This window comes from Mandrillus leucophaeus, unplaced genomic scaffold (assembly GCF_000951045.1).
Source record: "Mandrillus leucophaeus isolate KB7577 unplaced genomic scaffold, Mleu.le_1.0 Scaffold1262, whole genome shotgun sequence".
NCBI classification, from domain to species: Eukaryota; Metazoa; Chordata; class Mammalia; order Primates; family Cercopithecidae; genus Mandrillus; species Mandrillus leucophaeus.
In genome coordinates this window covers 124,959-141,119 of record NW_012101010.1, presented here as the reverse complement: position 1 = coordinate 141,119, position 16,161 = coordinate 124,959, and the positions used below count along the sequence as shown (strand labels likewise).

Genomic DNA, 16,161 nt, shown 5'->3' with positions numbered 1-16,161 from the left:
CTGGTCGGGCTGCAGCAGCTGACCAGCACCGATCGTCTGGCACTCCCCAATGAGATGAACCCAGTACCTCAGTTGAAAATGCAGAAATCACCGGTCTTCTGTGTCGCTCGCGCTGGGAGTTGGAGATTGGAGCTGTTCCTATTCGGCCATCTTGCTCCGCCCCCCTTCTTTTCTTTTTATTAGTTTTCCTTCTAATAGGCCTCTCAGCTGCAGGTCTGTTAGAGTTTGCTGGAGGTCCACTCCAGACCCTGTTTGCCTGGTTATCACCAGTGGAGGCTGCAGAACAGCAAATATTGCTGCCTGATCCTTCCTCTAGAAGCTTCATCCCAGAGAGGCATCCGCCTGTATGAGGTGTCTGTCAGTCCCTACTGAGAGGTGTCTTCTAGTCAGGCTACACGGGGGTCAGGGTCCCATTTGAGGAGGCAGTCTGTCTGTTATCAGAGCTTGAACACCGTGCTGGGAGAACCACTGCTCTCTTCAGAGCTGTCAGACAGGGATGTTTAAGTCTGGAGAAGCTGTCTGCTGCCTTTTTTTCAGATACGGTCTGTCCCCAGATGTGGAATTTAGAGAGGCAGTAGGCTTTGCTGAGCTGTGGTGGGCTCCACCCAGTTCGAGCTTCCCTGCTGCTTTGTTTACACTGTGAACACAGAACTGCCTACTTAAGAGTCAGCAGTGGCAGATGCCCCTCCCTTCACCAAGCTCCAGCGTCCCAGGTAGATCTCAGACTGCTGTGCTAGCAGTGATCAAGACTCCATGGACATGGGATCTGCTGAGCCAGGCACGAGAGGGAATCGCCTGGTCTGCATGGGCAAAGTGCAGTATTTGGGCAAGAGTGTACTCCTCCAGGTACAGTCACTCATGGCTTCTCTTGGCTAGGAAAGGGAAATCCCCTGACCGCTTGCACTTCCTAGTTGAGGCGACAAGCTGCCCTGCTTTGGCTCGCCCTCCCTGGGCTGCACCCACTGTCCAACCAGTCCCAATGAGATGTACCAGGTACCTGAGATGGAAATGTAGAAATCACCTGTCTTCTGCTTTTATCTCGCTAGGAGCTGCAGACCGGAGCTGTTCCTATTCGGCCATCTTGGAAGCGACCCCCTCTTCTTACTTTCATGGTTTCTGGGGAAAAATTCTGGGGATGTAAATCTTATCTTTGTTCTTCTATAGGTATGGTGTTTTAATCTTCTGGCTTCTTTCAGGATTTTGTCTTTATCTTAGATTTGCTGTAGTTGAATATGATTTGGCATATCTAAGTGTAGGTATTTTGTTGGCTTTTTTTGTTTTTATCAGCATTTATCGTGCTTGGTGTTCTCTTAGCTTCCTGGATGTCTGGTTTGATATCTGACATTAATTTGGGGGAAATTCTCAGTCATTATTATTTTAAGTATTTCTTCTGTTCCTTTCCTTTCTTTCTGGTACTCCCTTTTCACATGTTACACTCTTTGTAATTGTCCCACAATTCTTGAGTTTTGTGTTTTGTCCTCTTTTTTTTCCCCACTCTTTTTACTCTTTGCTTTCCAGTTTTTGAGGTTATTATTGAGATGTCCTCGATCTCAGATATATATATATTTTTGGCTTTGTCATCTGCTTTATTGATTAGAGCTCTTAGCTTAGCATATTAACCAGAGTTGTTTTCAGTTCTTGATCTGATAATTCCAATGTCCTGACATATTTGAGTCAAGTTCCAATGTTTGCTCTGTCTTTTCAAATTATGTTGTTTGCCTTTTAGTATGCCTTGTAATTTTTTCTTTGTAGCTGGACATGATGTATTGTGTAAAAGGAACTGTTTAATGTAGGGTTTTATAATGTGGTGGTAAGGTGTGGAGGAAGGGGAAGTCTTCTATAGTCCTATGGTTAGATCTCAGTCTTTTAGTGAGGCTGTGCCTCTGGATTATCAGCTTCACACATGCTTTTCAGTACGCTTACTCCCTTAGGTGGGACAGTATAGTTAGAGTAGACTAGAGTTGGGTATTTCCTGTCTTCCACATGGAAGGCTAGAACAGGCTAGAGTTAGGTATTTCTTTTCCTCCACATGGAAGGCTAAAGCTGACTGGGATTCGGTATTTCCCTATCCCCAAGTTGAAACCTCAGCAGGTTAGTCTCTGGCTAGATAGTTTTTCCTGAGGGCAAGCCTTGTTAAAAACCGAATGTTGTGGTGTATTTCAAAATGGTTGTTTTTCCTCTCTCTCTGTTGGAAGTAGGGGGAGATTTTTCTGATATTCACTGTGAGAACTTAGGTCTCGCTCCTGGAGGTCAAAGTAAGAAAAAGTGCGATAGGCCCCTTCTGACTGGGTTCCCTGGAGTTTTTGACTCTCAGACTTTCTTACATTGATCCTCCAACCATTTGTCAATTACAGGTCAGATTTTTCTTCGCTGGCACTGGTTCCCTCAACCCTTCTGCTCATGGGTTGGTAAGTTGTGATTCTCTGTATCCTTCTGTATGTCCCTCCAATTTTGGGGGCAGTGGTTTCCCTTGTGACCTCTTTTCTTTTAAGGAGCTAAGATGAGTTGTTGATTTTTTTTCAATTTGTTCAGGTTTTTACTTATTTTGGAGTGGTGACTTCCAAGCTTCTTTCAGGTCAGATCAGAACAGAAGTCTCTTCTTCCCATTTTTTTTTTTTTTTTTTAGTTACTATACAGTATTCTTTGCTGGAGGCAAATGGTATTATAAGTTTTAGTGCATCCTTGCAGAGGTAGCCTACTATTTAAACATTTTTAAACATTGAGATGAGATTACTGATTCCAAAGGCACATTCCACTAAGAAACCTTTGTTTCTGTAGTTATAATCCATTTCTCGTTATTGATGTCATAGTTATATGTTTTGCTGTCCATCTCTCAAACTACTAGCCCCTGTCAGATTTTCTTGATTTGCTGAATTTTGATAATTTTATTGGAATTTTCAAATAACTAACATATTAGTCAAGGTAGGTTAGCTTATGCTGCAATAAGAAAATAATCATCCAATTATCAGTCGCTTAAAACACAAAGATTATTATTTCTCACGTATATCAAGTTTGTACCTTTCAGGGAAAGTTGTCTTTCCTGTAAAGGCACACATTGCACTTCTGTATGAAAAAATGAGTCATCGATTACTGAGACAGCAGTAGAGAGAGGTTCACAGCCAAACAATTAAATGCATCTGTGGAAGTTTTTTGTTTGCTTGTTTGTTTGTTTTTGGAGATGGATTCTTGCTATGTCACCCAGACTGGAGTGTAGTGGCATGATCTTGGCTCACTGCAACCTCTGCCTCCTGAGTTCAAGCGATTCTTATGCCTCAGCCTCCCTAGTAGCTGGGATTACAGGCACACGCCACCATGCCTGGCTAATTTTTGTATTTTTAGTAGAGACAGGGTTTCACCATGTTGGCCAGGTAGTCTCAAACTCCTGACCTCAAGTGATCCACCCGCCTTTGCCTCCCAAAGTGCTGGGATTACAGGCATGAGCCACTGCGCCCAGCCGCAACTGTGGAAGTTTATAGGTCACTTCTACTCACATTTCATTGCCCAACAAAAGTCACATGACTGTGTCTAACTTCAAGAGGGAAAAAGAAAGTAAAATTCTTCATTGAGCCCAGAAGGAGAGGGGAAAATGGATAGTGTTGTTAATGGCCTCTGTATCTTGATCTTTCTGATTACTTGCTTTGTGTTTTCTTGAAAGTGTCTTATCATCTCTAACGCTGATTGCAGGTGCTGTTTTGGTAAGCCTGACCACCTCACCACCTACCGCCACAAAAAGAACTTCTATCTTAGAAAAGCAGGTAGTTTTGCCTTTCACATCTTTGTTAAGAATTTCAAGGTCATTATCTCTGAAATTCTGAGAATTTCACCAGTCTTCTGTCTTTGACAATTCATGTCGTAAGATTGGTGATTTTTTTTTCCTATATAGTGGTTTCCCCTTATCCTCAGTGGATGTGTTCCAAGATCCCAGTGGAAGCCTGAAACCTCAGATAGTGCCAGATCCTATATATACTACATTTTTTTCCCCATACATACATACCTCTGATAAAGTTTAATTCCTAAATTAGGTGCAGTAAGAGATTAACAACAATAATTAATAAAATAAAACAATTATAACAATATGCCAGCATCACTACTCTTGTGCTTTGGGACAGTTGTTAAGTAAAATAAAGGTTACTTGAACACAAGCACTGTGATACTGTGACAGTGGATCTGATAACTGAGACTGCTTCTAAGTGACTAATGGGTGGGTAGCATAGACAGTGTGGATGTGGACACACTGGACAAAGGGATAATTCATGTCCTGGGCGGGCAGGATGGAGCAGGACAGCGTGACATTTCATCATGCTACTAAGAATGATGTGCTATTTAAAACTTTTGAATTGTTTATTTCTGAAATTTTCCATTTACTGTTTTCAGACTGAGGTTAACTGAAACCTTGAAAAGTGAAACCCGGATAAGGGGGTAAGGCTGTACACTTTATTTAGTGTTGATAAATAGCACAGGCTGTATCACAGCTTGACACGAGATTGTATTCTGTCTTTCTCTTGGAGGCTAGATGGAGTCTGTTGAAGATTGCAGTCAGTATTTAATGCAGAGAATTTGATGGAGGGGGGCGATTAAGTGTGGGCCATTTTCTTCTGTGCCTCACCTTTGTGGAGTAGACTGGCAGGCAGGCTCTTAGAGTATAGCACAGCAGATATGGCTGATGTAAGGGCAGATTGATTCTCTTTTCTCTTACCTCAAAATACCTTTGTGAAAATTCAAACGTTTCAGGTGAGGGGTGAGACTCCTTTCTAATTTCTAATGATGCTTGAATTTTTTCTTTCATATTGATATAATCATCTTGAGGGATAATGGAAAAGGGAACTAAGTCAAATGTGTATTCTTAGGTTTTCATCTGAATATTGCTTCTACTTTTAAGCTTGTTTGGATAAAGTTTGATTCCAGTATTTAACAGGAATAAAAACAGTTTCAAATCTGTTATTTTTTTGAGACATTAGGTTCCATCTCAACATGGATGTAAAATAAGATATTCAAATATATTGGATTTATGTGCTGAAGGCAACAAGTTTCCCTCCCTTTCCCTATTATTCTACACTACTCTAAGGTCCTCTAAAGGCAGCATGATGGAAATTTATAAAGTTGTTAATATGCATTTTATTGAATAAACTGAAAATATGCATATTGGTGTTTTTCTTTGATGCATGTCATTTGTTATCATGGGCATCGTTTGTTTAATCAACAAATGTTTATTGAGATGACGTTGGGGATTATAAATATCCACAAGACAGCTCCCCCCTCCAACTCCTGGAGCTTGTTTTTTAGTCAGGTAGACAAACAGTAAACAAATAATGGATGATAAACTCTATGATGAGAAATTAAGTTTGCTTAGAGAGTGATGGTGTCCGTTATTTTAGATAGGGTATGTGGGAAGTCCTCTTTGGGGGGTAGTATTTGCAATGATCTGAATGAAGCTAGGGAGCAGCCATGCCCAGGGGAAAAGCTTTCCAGGCAGGAGGGTTAGCAACTGCACAGGCCCAATGTGGAAATAAACTAGTGTGGCTGGAATAGGGGAAAGGAAAAGTCAGAGATATTTGACCATGGACTTTTTCCCCTGTATTTTATGTAAAACTGGTGGAGGACTTTGAGCATTGGTGGAATGAATACATTTATATTCTATTTATTTTTAAATTTTAATTTTAATTTCAATTTATGTTTTGAGATGGGGTCTTGCTGTGTCTCCCAGGCTGGATTACAGTGGCAGGATCATGGCTTACTAAAGTCTTGACCTCCTGGGCTCAAGCAACCCTCCTGTTTCAACCTCCCAAGTAGCTGGGATTACAGGTGTGTGCCACCATGCCCACCTAATTTTTGTTGTTGTTATTATTATTATTATTTGTAGAGTTGGGGTCTTGCTATTATGTCTGGGCTGGTCTCAAACTCCTGGGCTCAAACAATCCTCCTGCCTTGGCCTCCCAAAGTATTGCGATTACAGGTGTGAGCTACCATGCCTGGCTATTTATATTTTTAAAAGATCATTCTGGTTACTATGTGGAGAAATGGGAAATGAGGAGATGCAGGAGTATCATCAGCTAAGAGTCTCCTTGAATTGTTTGGGCAGAGATAATGGTGGTTCTGTCTAGAGTGACAGCAGTGGATTTGGAGAGAAGTGGTCTGAGTTAGGATATGGGGTATTTTGAAAATCGGATTGATAGAACTTGTTGGTTTAGATGTGGGGGTGTGAAGGAAAGAAAGGAAGTACATGTGACTGTTAGGTTTTTGGCATTAGCAACTAAAATAAGGATAGCATTATTTAGTAAGGAGTTTAGTAAGGAGCAAGGCTGGAAGCAGACAAAGATTTTGGTATATTAAGAGTTAAGGCTGGGAACAGTGGCTCATGACTGTAATCCCACACTCTGGGAGGCTGAGCTGGGTGGATTGCTTGAGGCCAGGTGTTCGAGACCAGCCTGGGCAACATGGTGAGACTCTGACTCTACTGAAAATACAAAAATTAGCCAGGCATGGTGCCATATGCCTTTAGTTGCAGCTACTCAGGAGGCTAAGGTGGGAGGATCGCTTGAGTCCAGGAGGTCGAGGCTGCAGTGAGCTGTGATCACACCACTACACTCCAGCTTGGGTGACAAAGCAAGATCCTGTCTCAAAAACAAAGCAAAACAAAAAAAACAGTTAGGTTTGAGGTCCTTTAGATGTCCAGGAGGATATTTGAGTTTGCTGATGGCATGATCTCTTAGGAGGAGAGAAAAGATGTGAGATTTTTATCGCCTTGAAACTGATATTCTCAGTTTAAAAAGGTAATATTAAGTGATAATTGGTGTAAGCTGGAAGTATTTTCTACTCCACTGTCCTCAGTGAGCCATTATAATTTTCTTTTATTTTTCTCCTTTTGGCTTACTTAGTCTTATTGTGTATCATGATGATTTTTTTCTTTCACATTTCTGGTAAATGGTGATTATTAGGAAGTTGAACCAATTGTGTATAAAATATGTAAAAGACATTTAACAGGGAATGTGCTTCCCAAGGCCCATTGTTTACCACGTAAAGGAAACCACTGACTTTTTGTTACATCAGTGAAGATAACATTATTTTGTGAACACAGTACTCGTATAACTTGAGAAAGTAATATGTATTCAGTCATTAATTTCTTGGATTTTAATAAAATGTTTTAACAAATGTTAACAGAGAAAATGTAGCAATGCATGGTAGTGGGAATATTCACTTTTATTCTGAAGCAGAGGAAGGAAGTCTGTATTTTGGTAAATATAGTTACTATTCTAGTGAGCATATATTTACGGTGTAAGTAGACTATCACAACTTAGTATCTGCTTCCCATTGTTAATTCATACTTAGTAGTAAAGTCCTCAGGGGCACTACCCTTGATCTTAGCCAGAAGGCAGAGAACAATTCCTTGGGTAAAGTTTGATGAAAAACAACAAAAATTCATAGAAGACAAGGATATAATAATAGAATCTGGGCTCACTGGAGACCAAGGAATTTTATCTTCTACCCTTTACCCAACTTCCCACTCCAAAAACCAGAACAAAAACCCATCAAAATGGATCTTTGGCCATAAAAAAGCCTCCCCATTTCTGAGCATCTAAGAAACGTACATGTGGGCTAGGTGTAGTGGCTCTCCTGTAATCCGAGCATTTTGGGAGGCTGAGGTGGGCGGATCACCTGAGGTCAGGAGTTCGACCAGCCTGGCCAACATGGTGAAACCTCATCTCTACTAAGACACATAAATTAGCTGGGTGTGGTGGCAGGTGCTTGTAATCCCAACTACTCGAGAGGCTGAGACAGAGAATTGCTTGAACCAGGGAGGCAGGAGTTGCAGTGAGCTGTGATCATGCCATAGCCCTCCAGCCTGGGTGACAGAGTGACACTCCGTCTCAAGTGTACATGTGGAGGCAAGAATCTTAGAACAGCTAGAGATGATAAGATGTTCAAGTTTTAAGCTGTGTATATCATAGACACAATTTTGTTGTAAAAATGTGACCCTTCCACTAGTATAATGACTTCAACCTTTTATTTTTTTAATTTATTTTATTTCTTATAGAGATGGGGTCTTCCTGTGTTGCCAAGCTGGTCTCAAACTCTTGGGCTCAAGTGATCCTCCTGCTTTGGCCTCCCAAAGTACTGGGATTACAGGTGTAAGCCACCATATCCAGCCAGTCTCAACCATTTAAAAAAAAAAAAAAAATCTGCATATAGTGTGCACGTGTGGCACATTTCCCTTATGACATTACTTGTTTTGTACTTCCCCATTCCTGCCCCTCCACTCTCTACCTCTCTGATTCTGAGCTGGTTAGAGGATACAGTGGCCATAGTGCTTATGTTCTAGGTAGGGAGAAAGGCAATAAGGAATTAAATAAGTATATAAAGCCAAGCATATATTAGTGATGAGTTCTATAATGAAAACAAAATGGAAATAGGATAGTGACATGGGAGGCCTGCTTGCTATTGTGTGTTCTTCTGAACCTTTTTCTCATTTGTCAGTTGGGAATGATAATCATCTACCTCCTTAGAGTTGTTTGGACTTAATTAGGTTCTGTGTGAAATGCACCTAGCAGAGTAACTGGCAACATACCTAATTATCAAGTACATGCTATTTTCCCTTTCCCTTTCTTTCTGTAATTTGAATCTTCCAAATCTGTGGTGTAGTGCCATAGAATCTACCTTAGCTAGAGTATGTTTAAACTATGTCCCTGTGTGATTTTGGAGTTCTTACGGAAACAGTAAATAACGACATAGATGACTCTTGAGGACATCACACTTAGTGAAATAAGCCAGTTACAAAAGAACAAATATTGTATGATTTTACTTAGTCAGGCCGATAGAGACAGAAAGTAGAATGGTGACTATCAGACTGTGACAGAGAGAATGGGGTTGACCGTAATGGGTATAGAGTTGCACTTTTGTAAGATGAAAAGAGTTCTGGAGATGGATGGTAGTTATGGTTGCCCAACAGTGTGCATGTATTTAATGTACACTTTTTTCATTTTAATTTATTTATTTATTTTATTTTTTGAGATGGAGTCTTGCTCTGTTGCCCAGGCCTGGAGTGAAGTGGCGTGATCTCGGCTTACTGCAACCTTCACCTCCCAGGTTCAAGCAGTTCTCCTGCCTCAGCTACTCCCTGAGTAGCTGGGAATACAGGTGCGTGCCACCACACCTGTCTAATTTTTTGTATTTTTAGTAGAGATGGGGTTTTGTCATGTTGGTCGGGCTGGTCTTGAACTTCTGACCTCCTGATCTCCCCACCTTGGCCTCCCAAAGTGCTGGGATTACAGGTGTGAGCCACCGTGCCCAGCCTTAATGTACATTTTAAAATGGTTAAGATGGTAAATTATATGTGTTTTACTGCTTCTTGTTTTCTTTTTTTGAGACAGAGTCTCGCTTTGTCACCAGGCTGGAGTGCAGTGACGCAATCTCGGCTCACTCCAATCTCGGCCTCCTGGGTTCAAGCAATTCTCCTGCCGCAGCCTCCTGAGTAGCTGGGATTACAGGTACACACCACCACACCCAGCTAATTTTTGTATTTTTAGTAGGGATGGGGTTTCACCATGTTGGCCAGGATGGTCTCGATCTCCTGACCTCGTGATCTGCCCACCTTGGCCTCCTGGGTGGGATTACAGGCGTGAGCCACCACACCCGGCCTTTAGTGCAATTTTTAATAAAGTAAGTGATAAAATTATTACCTTGCTCCACTCTTCCCATTTTGGTAGATATCAGTGAATCAAGTTGTTCCTGACGAAATCATGAAATAGAGGGTGGTTGTTTTTGCATCATAAATCTATGTGAGAGTTCCAAAAAATGAAAATGTTGTTAGGAATTTTTATCATCTTAACTTCCAGAGGTGTCAAACCTTAAACTGTTGATTGGTGAGCAAAGAGCATAGTGTGGCTGGAAAAGATATTTCTATTGTTTTGTTTTGTCAATTTATAGTATATTTATTGGGCACTTAATTGTCTTTAGTGAACAAGAGTAATAACATTTGTTGAGTATTATCTACCAGCAATTATTCTAAGTTTATGCTTAACAATACTTGATACTAATAATGGTTTGTCATCTTTATATAGCAGCCTTGAAGGTGTTATTCTCATTTTGTAGTTGAGAAATCTGAGGCTCTGAGTGCTGAGTGACTTTCTACTTTAAAAATGATTTTAGAGGAATTTCAATACATAGAAACGAAGGGAGGGCATTCCAGATGGAATAAAGCATGCGTTAGATCTGTGTGATCTGTGTGTAGGAAGGCATGGGATATATTTGCACAGAGCAAAGAGTTCAGCCTGACTGAAGTCTGGATAACATTCGGGAGATGGGCTGGCAATTTAGTCTCTTCCATTACAATCTTGATGAGGTTAATGAATTCCTGAACAATTTTCTGTAGGCATTGGGAGACACCATTGAATTACCAAGCCTGGGGTAATCAGAGTTATGCGCTAGGAAGCAATATCTGAGGTGCATTGGAGTAGTGAGAGAGGGGAGGCCAAAGATCGGTTAGAGTGACCACTTGGAATTCTTTTGCAGTCATTAGGAAGTAGTTGGCGTCAGAGTGCAAATGGCTGGTAGTTGAGGAGTAAGTTGAGAGGTGAGAAGGAAGAAGCACAAATGTAGTGGAAGTGAAGTGGAAGGGAGGAGTCTATGGAGCATGAGTGTAAGTAACACTTTTTTTGTGTGTTGGGGGAGCATAATGGTCACCTGAATATGTAGGTCAGTTGTAGGATTAGCTTTGAAAAGGGAGGATTCTGAGAGATACTTGAAAAAAAAAAATGCCTTCACACATAGAGTCTATGAGCACAAGAAGGAGGGACTTTAGCAGTCTTGAATTTGAAGGGTTGACGTTGGGCAACCTTTTTCAGTTTAGCAGATGAAGATATCTGTAGAGAGTATGGGACTGTAGTGGGCCTGGAGACTTGAAGAGTAGACAAGTTTCAACCTCTGTAAGAGCGAATTCAAATTTAATAGGGTCAATTTTCACACTTTAGAGTGTGACGTGGAATAATAGTAGTGTACTTACGTTCGTCTTTTATACAAATAACATATAGAGTAGAAGCTCTCTTAAACAATATTGGCTATATAATATACCTGCAGTTGGGTTGGCTGAATAGAATATTGTTTAAAATGAGAAAGAAAGATACATACCTTAAATATTTTATAAGTGTATGAATGCTTATATTTCACCAGTCTTGTGATGCATAGCCAGGACATTTTCTTTAAAATGTTTTTAAAGTGGCTTCCCTTAATTGAATTACACGACCTAATGTTTAGCAACAAAACATTTTATTTTTGCACTCATTTTTGATGTAATATGCAACTAAACTATGTAATTATAGTAAATACAACAGACATAGCTGATTTTAGAATAAACACAATTTACTCTAGGATACTACTGTGTTATTGGGAGAAAAATGAGGTGGTGTACCAAAGAGGACTCCCCTTTCCCCTACAAGGAAATTGAAGCTCAGAACTTGTTACTTGACTATGGTTTTAGGATTGCCAATAATCTGGTTTTATCACTGAATTCAATGCTTTTCTCATTATATGGAGTTATAAGGTGAAAGAATAATATGTCAGATATTGGTTAGTAGTTAGGAAGTTATAGACTGTAGTTTTTTAAAAGTAGCAGCTTTATTGAGATATAATTCACATGCTGTTGAAGTCACCAATTTAAAGTGTGCAATTTAAGGCTATGCGTGGTAGCTCATGCCTGAAATCCCAGTACTTTGGAAGGTGAGGGAGGAGGAACACTTGAGGCCAGGAAATAGAGACTGGTCTGGGCAACACAGCAAGACCCTATCTCTACAAAAAATTAAAAAATTAGTCGGACATGGTGGCATGCTCCTGTACTTCTAGGTACTCTGGAGGCTGAGGCAGGAGGATTGGTTGAACACAGGAGTTTGAGGCTACAGCGAGCTATAATTGCACCACTGCACTCCAGCCTAGGTGACAGAGTCAAACCTGTTTTCAAATAAATAAAGTGTACAATTAGAGCCTTTTTTATATTCATAGAATTGTGCAACCATTACTATAATAGAGTTTTAGAACATTTTCATCACCCTCTGAAAGAAACCCTCTACCCATTAATAGTCACACCTATCTTTTGTCTCCTGGCCCTAGGCAACCACTTACCTGTTTTCTCTTTCTTAGAATTGTCTATTATGGACATTTCATATAAATGGAATCATATAATATGTGGCCTTTTGTGAGTGGCTTCTTTCAGTTAGCATAATGTTTTTAAGATTCATCCACGTCGTAGCATGTGTCAGTACTTTATTCCTTTTTGTGGCAGGATAATATTCCATTGTGGATATACCACATTTTATTTATCCATTCATCAATTGATGACATTTAGGTTGTTTCTGCCTTTTGACCATTACAAATAATGCTACTATGAACATTTGTATGCGTATTTTTGTGTGGGTATGTTTTCATTTCTCTGGGATATATACCTGAGTGTGGAATTGCTGGGTCATGTTTAACCTTTGAGGAACTTGCAGACTTTTGATTAGTGATATATGGAAGCTGCTAAAATGTTAAGATGTTGTAAGCATGGCTGTTACTAATAACCAACCATATTTCCTATTTTTCAATCTTCCAGCCTAGAACATTCCATATTCTATTTCACACACGGTGACTCACTCACTACTGCTTTGCACCAGTGTGCCCACTTGAGTGCCTGTAAAGTACAAGCTCCAGATTGAAAAAGCTTCTAGATGGATCCTTTCCAAACTTGGTGTCTTTTCTACAAACTCTGTGCCTCAACAACCATTTCTAAGTGGTAAGGACATGTATAGTTCCTCTTTTCTAGGCCTTCTGTCCTTTTTTATATATTAGTTAATACCTGCACTTTTTGTATTTTTTCTAAATCAAATATAAAAGTAGCAAAAACATCAGATTTTTTGAGACCTGAAAACATTTTTTACATATTACATTCTGTGCACAGAACATGCATGTTTATAAAGAATATAAACACATGTGAACAACTTTATGCCTGTGCACTTTATGTGCCTTATTTGTACTCTGTAGTCCCTTATTGTAAGGCTGAGATAATTTATCTTGTTACTGTCTTACCTATTTAGGGATTTTGAGCCCATTTGTTGAAGAATATCCTCCTACTTCCTGGCAATTGTAAATTATGTATACATTCATGGAGATGATAAGAGAGGTGTGCAATGCCAGCTCTTCTTTTTATAGCATAGCACTATGTGTGCCTTTTCATATTCTGACTTTTTTTTGGAAGCATAGATGTCAGTTAGCCAACAAGTTTTCTAGACAACTCTGAGATTTACTCAGAACACATAGGGTTGGTTGGTGAGGGGAGAGTAAAATTGAGCAGAAATGGAAGACCTTTAAAAGAAAATGATTGAAATAGACTCATTTTGAGCCAGTCAACCAATGCCTACTGTTTAAGAATGAAAATATATAATGACATTTAGCATAATAAAGAAGTAAGTTACCAAATGGAAACTGTGGTATTAGATAAAGATGAAAGGCAGGTAGATAGAGTGAAAATTGGGGTACATTTTAGCTCTAGTTCTAATCATTAATTGCATAGTTTTCTTGAATGCCGGTTAATTAGCCTTGGTAGACCCAGTTTTCTCATCTGAATTGAGTGAATTAGACTAAATGATTTGTAAGGATTTTTGGTGCTTTCATAATCCCAACACTTTATGAACTATAATGAACAAATTGATAGATTTTTGTTTTTTTTTTGAGGTTATGCTTTCTTCCCTAACCTATCTGATAGACACACTTTAGGTCTATTTTTGTTGAATTGTGGGGCAAGAATAAGGTCTCCACTGTCAGAACACTTTTCAGTTAATCTTTCTGTTTTGAAGTTGGTGTCTTTCATTCTCTTTCTTTGCCCATTTTTATCCTTTTCTCCTACTGACCTCAAGGACTTTCCTTCATTTCACTCAGACAGTCTCTTTCTGTCCACCCCTATGTCATATTAGTGGCTCTCATTATGCTTCCTTAACGTGTCTAGCATCCATTATTTTCACGTTAGCAATTTTCCAGGGTCACTACATCTTAGATCAGTGATTCTAATTCTGGGACCCTTTATAAAAACACAGATACCTTTTGAAGCTAAGTGTGATGGCTCATGCCTGTGTTCCCAGTGCTTTGGGAGGCCCAGGTGGGATGATGACCTGAGGCCAGGAGTTTTGAGACCAGCCTGGGCAACATAGCAAGACCCCATCTCTACAGAAAATTTAAAAATCAACCAAGTGTGATTGTTATACACCTTTAGTCCCAGATACTTGGGAGGCTAAGGTGGGAGGATTGCTTGAGCCCAAGAGGTTCAGGTTGCAGTAAGCTATGATTGCGTCACTGCATTCCAGCCAGGGTGACAGAGCAAGACCCTGTCTCTTAAAAAGAAATACAGGCTGGGCGTGGTGGCTCATGCCTGTAATCCCAGCACTTTGGGAGGCCGAGGCAGGCTGATCATGAGGTCAGGAAATCGAGATCATCTTGGCTAACACGGTGAAACCCCCTCTCTACTAAAAATGCAAAAAATTAGCCAGGTGTGGTGTCACGTGCCTGTAGTCCCAGCTACTGGGGAGGCTAAGGCAGGAGAATTGCTTGAGCCTAGGAGGTGGAAGTTGCAGTGAACCGAAATTGTACCACTGCACTCCAGCCTGGGTGACAGAGTGAGACTCGATCTCAAAAAAAAAAAAAAAAAAAAAGAAATGCAGATACTTTTTGAAACAAATTTGGGAGAAGGTTGTGATTCTTTGGCAGGTAGTTAAGGCCAGCCTTAGGTTACCAGGACTGGAGCCTCAAAGTTCTCTTACTTCTCACTTCAATCCCTTCTTGCCTTAGACCTCATTATTACCCGGAACAGTTTCTTTTCTAAGGTCTTGGAAAGAGGATCTTCTTTTTATTTCAGGATTTTTTTTTCTTGTGTCTGTAAAAGAAATGTTTTGTCTTATTTATTTACAATTTTTATTATGGAAAATGAGAAACATATGCAGAAATAAACGGACTGGTATAACCAATCGCTTTGTATTCAGACACAGATTCAGTAATTATCAAGTCATACCCACATTGTTTATCTATACCCCACCAACTTTTCTCCCACTCCTGTGTTATTTTAAAGCAAATTCTAGACATCATGTATCTTATTTGTAAGTATTTCAGTATGTATCCTTAAGACCCTTTCAAAAAATAATGATAAAGTTGCTATGAACACTCTTGTACATATCTTTGGGCATATCTGCGTACTTTTTTTTTCCTTGGGTATATACTCAGAAATAGAATTTGCGCTTCTGTATGTTCATATTATAAAAAATCATGAAGGGAATAAAAATAATTTAAAAATGAAAAAGAATTTGCAATATTGTTTTGGACTTAGCAGCACATTCTCTGAGCAATGTTTAGTCAAATTACTATATATATTATTATCTATTACTGTATAACAAACTACCCTGAAACTTAGTGGCTTAACACAGTAACATTATTATCTCACAGTTGCTGTGAGTCAGTTTCTTTGGGGTGCAGCTTAACTGGGTGCTTTTGGCTCAGAGTCCTTCGTAAAGCAGCAATCCAAGTATCTTCTGGGGCTGCATTCATCCCGTGACTCAAGTAAAAGAGGCACAAAGGAACAGCCTTCTGGGGTGCTTTCAAGCTCACTCATGTGATTATTGACAGGTCTCAGGTCCTTTCTGGCTGTTGGCCAGAGGCCAATTCCTTGACGCTTCCATAGGGCGGCTAACAACATGGGCAGCTGGTTGTTAGTTCAGAGCAAGGGAGAGAGGGCATCCAGATGGGAACCATGCTCTTTCTGTAACTTAGAGTGAGAGCCCATCACACTTGCTGCATCCTTTTAAAAAAAATTATTGTGCTAAAGTGTGCATAATGTAAACTGAACATTTTAACTATTTTAAGTGTACAATTCAGTGGCATTACATACATTTACATTGTTGTGCAATTATCACCATCATTTATCTCCAGAACTTTCTCATCTTCACAAAATGAAACTCTATACCCATTAAATAACTCCCCATCGTCTTCTTTGCCCAGCCCCTGACAGCCACCATTCTACTTTCCCAAGAGTTTGACCCCTCTAGGTACCTCATAAGTGGAATCATGCAGTTACAGTATTTATCCTTTTGTGACTGGCTTTTTTCACCCAGGATAATGTCTTCAAGGTCATTCATGTTATAGTATGTGTCAGAATTT

At 39.8% G+C, this 16,161-nt stretch overlaps 1 protein-coding gene across 1 annotated transcript in view; it reads left to right on the top strand.

Annotated features, from left to right (window-relative positions):
- Positions 1–16,161, top strand: part of LOC105533577 (protein furry homolog-like) — a gene marked incomplete at its 3' end in the record, with an annotated part of 196,171 nt that overhangs the window by 55,609 nt on the left and 124,401 nt on the right. The window contains exon 2 of the mRNA XM_011972049.1: positions 12,578–12,757. The remainder of the gene's footprint in view (positions 1–12,577; positions 12,758–16,161) is intronic.